At 41.0% G+C, this 4,324-nt stretch overlaps 1 long non-coding RNA gene across 1 annotated transcript; it reads left to right on the top strand.

The window, feature by feature from the left end:
* The first annotated feature begins 220 nt into the window (after positions 1-220).
* LOC124272164 lies at positions 221-3,889 on the top strand. Its single transcript, XR_006897264.1, has 2 exons — positions 221-309; positions 3,129-3,889. It is a non-coding gene; the product is annotated as an uncharacterized LOC124272164 (long non-coding RNA).
* The last annotated feature ends 435 nt before the right edge of the window (positions 3,890-4,324 follow it).

Below are 4,324 nucleotides of genomic sequence, written 5' to 3'. Positions count from 1 at the left end.
TATATGGTTGGAAAATCCAAAGTGCAACGAAGCATCGCTGTCGCATATGCATACTGAATGTCTGCAGTTCAAACCAATCATGGAGCTGCTGCACCTGGCGGTGCTTTCCCGCTTCCTTGTTGCTCTCAGCCATCGAGAGGACTGCCCAGAACCCTGGACACTATATATGAGCTAAATGGGAGACACCCACGGACACATATTGCGACACTGCAGCAAACAACGCTCATCATTTCATCATAATGAGGGTGGAAGGAAAACATATCCTTGTCGTACTCCTGCTTTGCATTTTAGCTGAAACAGCTACTTCAGGTGAGCACAATATATAAATGTTTTAATGTAATTGTCTCAAACACATATATTGGACACACACAATAATACTTATAGTTTAATTATATATACCACGAATACACGATTCAAATGTAACGCGTTATATTTGGGATTATACTTTCTCAGCAAGTACAGATTCTAGGTCTTTGGTTGGGTTGAGTCCCGTCCGGGAACCCCACACTCTCAGAGTCCGGCACTTAATCGCCAAGAGACCTAATCCGGGCATTGCGTTGTCATGGTTTTCGGTCGTTGGAGCCGTGTCAATTTACACTCATCAGAGGGGTACTCAAAGTCCGTGGTATGAGGCTGGCTCAGTTGTGTGTTTGTGGCCAAGATAGTAGCTGGCTTCCAGTAGGTTAGATGGTTTTGTGTGCTGGCGATTGAGTGCCTGACTCCGAGAGTGTCTGTTAAAATGCTGGATGGGACCTGAACCAAACAAAGGTACTAGAATCTGTACTTTTACTGAGAAAGTATAATCCCAAATATAACATGAGTTATACACACACCAATAACTAATGATTCTTTCATTCTTCCATTCTTAATCTGTCAGAGATCATGAAAGAATCGATTGGGCTTCTTTAACTTCCTTCGAGGTGCATATCAAGACATAAATGAGTTTTAACTGACTTTTATTGAAATCGTATGCTTTTAAATCAATATTTGATATGAGTAAGAACTTTTATATTGTATTGTTGAATATTGTTTTATTGTTTAAATATCTTGTCATCATGGACTACCAACCGAGTGTTGGACATTCTAGGTCCTCTCTGACTGTGAGGTGGAATGCTGTAGAGGATGCGAAGAATCCTTCGTAGGAACAATAAGGTATATTTAAATACTCAATCGTATCTGTAAGAGAAAAATATGCTCTTTATTACTGTCCGCAGCATTTGTACTTTTAAAGCTAAAACAATATACAGTGAAAAGCTTGGCGTATTGAAATAAATTGAATTATTGACGGTCATTCTGTGCATAAAATAAAATCAAATTAGTTGTCAAAGTAAAAATGACATTGATGTCAAACAATTGCAAACATCTTTAAAATAATAGCATTCTTGCATTAAATAATCTCATTTTATCACAGCAAAGACACATGCTGAACTACACCCAGCTGAGGAGCCGATCCAGTAGCTACTACGTATCTTGTGGTTTCCTGGGGTGGGGCTCTTGCACAAAAAATACCGGTAAGCGCGAGGAGTAAGCTCTTCTGACCTTTGCATTCAATACGTGCATTGCAACATCGAGCACACTTCAAGTTATTCAGTATACTTCTGTGTTTACAATCAATTATTTGATGTAAACCAGTATGAAGATATGAAGTATATTTCTAACGGAGGAAAGTTCTGAAATATTTCCAGTGAGAAACAGACAAGTTTGAGGGTTGACAATTGACAACTTGCTGCATCCAAGGACTGAAAGGCTATTTGTGCTGACTGAATTTCAATATGTGGTGAGTGAGGTTGAGTGTTACACCGCTCTCCGGAAAATTCCAGCTACATGGCGGTGGTCTGTAAATAATCGAGGAGTCAGATCAACAGCATGAGCATCGATCTACGCAATTGAGTGCGATGACATGTGTCAACCAAGTCATCGAGCCTGACCAATTAGTCGCCTCTTACGACAAGCATGGGTTACTGAAGATCCAGTGAATCAACTAACCTGCATCCCTGTATGGAAGTAATGTTGTATTGTGGGTTTTGTTGTGTGTTTTTGTGTTGTTGTTGTTTTGTTTGTTTGTTTGTTGTTGTTGTTTTGGGGGTTTTTTTGTTTTGTTTGTTTGTTTTGTTTGTTTGTACGTGTGTTATTTGTTGTTTTGGGGGTGTTTGTTTGTTAAACGCCACACTCATCAATAAACCAGCTGTATGGATATATGGAATGTATAGTCATGTATGTAAGACCTGCTTAGAACATTTTCAGTTCGTATGACTAAGACACCGGGTTAAAGGTGCGTGGTCCTGCACCGATTATGGGGTAAGGTTTTACGCGGGTCAAGGGGTAAGGTTTTACACCAAGTGGAGGGGTTAGGTTTTACACCGATCAAGGGATAAGGTTTCACACCAGGTCGAGGAGTAAGGTTTTAATAGGAACAAGGGGTTAGGTTTTACACCCGATCAAGGGTAAAAGTTTTATGGGTCAAAGTTTTACTCAGGACTAGGGGTAGGGTTTGATAAATGTGCGATACCTTCAGTAAGGTCCCGATCAACCTGAGCATTTTCTCTCCATTTCAAATAAATACTGTAGCGTTTACTTTGCTAACGGTTCTGCCACTTTTGACATTCTGGATTCTGGAGTCTGCTGAAGGTAACGCTTCGCTAGTTTTGGGGGCTAAGCGACCCATAAGCAATGGTTTTTTGACGCTGACGCTGACGGATTAGGGATTTGATACAATATATGGAAACAACTTATCAATTTTCTTATAATTTCTACTATTCATTGCTTAGTTATTGCTAAACTCATTACTTTAATCGTGTCAAAAGTAGCTTCCTCACTCCGGGTTTTCTGTCCGTCATGTCTTAGTGTTAGCCTTTTGCCTTTATTATTTATTCCCACTTATGTCGATTTCTCTCATCAGTGCCAATTGTTGCTACAGTAACCCTTCATATACCATATTACATTCTGTTAATGTTCATTATCCAGTCATACTTCACAACGTTATTACGATTTATTAAAATTTTCGGTCTTACAGTAAAATACAGAAGGTACCAGTGTTAGCCATAGTTTGTGTCTAGTTTCCTCTAACAAATGACCATATGATCTTATGCAAGACCTTTAACTCTCTCTCTCTCTGCGTTATATTCCAGTCTTCAGTACTACATCTACAAGACCTACAAGACTCTGTATTACAAGACCGTAGGGATGAAGTGTGACCCCGGCTGCCAGTGTGTCCAGAGAGTGTCTGTGGGTCCACTTCCGATACTCTTCCTGTCGTCCAACGCCACGACGTCCAATGTCACTACGGCCACATCCACAACCCCGGGCGGAAACTAGTCCGACTAAAAATCACCACCAACACATCGTCATTCCCCGACCTTGTCTCGGAATAACACGAGTTGGTCACGAATGTAGTAATCTCCCAACGTTCCAAGTTCCGTATCTCGTCAAATCAAAACCTAACTCGAAATTCCAACGGTATCCCACAGTCGTCATCTTAGGGTAACTTCAGCGAATTCAAAACGTTGCAACGCCTCATTACTCGTTCTAGATGCTCTGACAACCTATCTTCAACCCTGAGATCCCTCCACTGGTTACCCATCAAACAACGCATTGAATACATAATATTCTTCTGACTCACAACTGCATCTATGAGAACGACATGTGACTCTATTTCAAAGACCTCATTACACTTCACAAACCCTTCCGATATTTTCGTTCTGTTGACCAGTTCCTCCTATTAACTCCACTCAGCAAAATAAGCATGGTGACAGAGCTTTCTCTTCTGCAGCTCCCAACCTCTGGAACAGTCTTCCCCTATCTCTAAGATAACTAATGGCAACAACAAACTTCAAATCAGCTCTAAAAACATATCTCTTTCTTCAAGCATACCTAAACTATCTTCTTGTATTTCTGTTTATACAACATGATGTTTACTTAGTACAGCGCCACTGAGCATCATTTACTGATGGAGTTAAGACACTATAGAAATGCTTTATTGTTGTGTTTTACAGATTAAGATGAAAAATGCAGACAGCAGAGAGGGTTCGGTTGATCCTGGCACAGTCAGGCTGGTAAGGTTCATCATGAGCTCAGGGCCCTTGCCTTCCTACTACACGCAGCCCAGACAGCGAATGGGACTTCTCCCAGGAATCACTGCCTTGTCGAACCCACCAAGAACTTTCCGGAGAACATGTAGACTCCCCAACACTGCAGACTTTGAGTCTGTCTCACGATCCCTGAACCACATTATTTTTCCTACTGCCTAGCCCTCTCTGCAGTGCTAAAGTCCTAAATGAAGCATGTCTAGATTTCCTCAGATTCTGAATCTCTGGTCTGTCTTGGG

This window comes from Haliotis rubra, unplaced genomic scaffold (assembly GCF_003918875.1).
Source record: "Haliotis rubra isolate DU_JTF1 unplaced genomic scaffold, ASM391887v1 Scf167, whole genome shotgun sequence".
Taxonomy (NCBI): Eukaryota; Metazoa; Mollusca; class Gastropoda; order Lepetellida; family Haliotidae; genus Haliotis; species Haliotis rubra.
The sequence above is the reverse complement of the archived record's forward strand: the minus strand, read 5'-3'. Positions and strand labels throughout refer to the sequence as shown.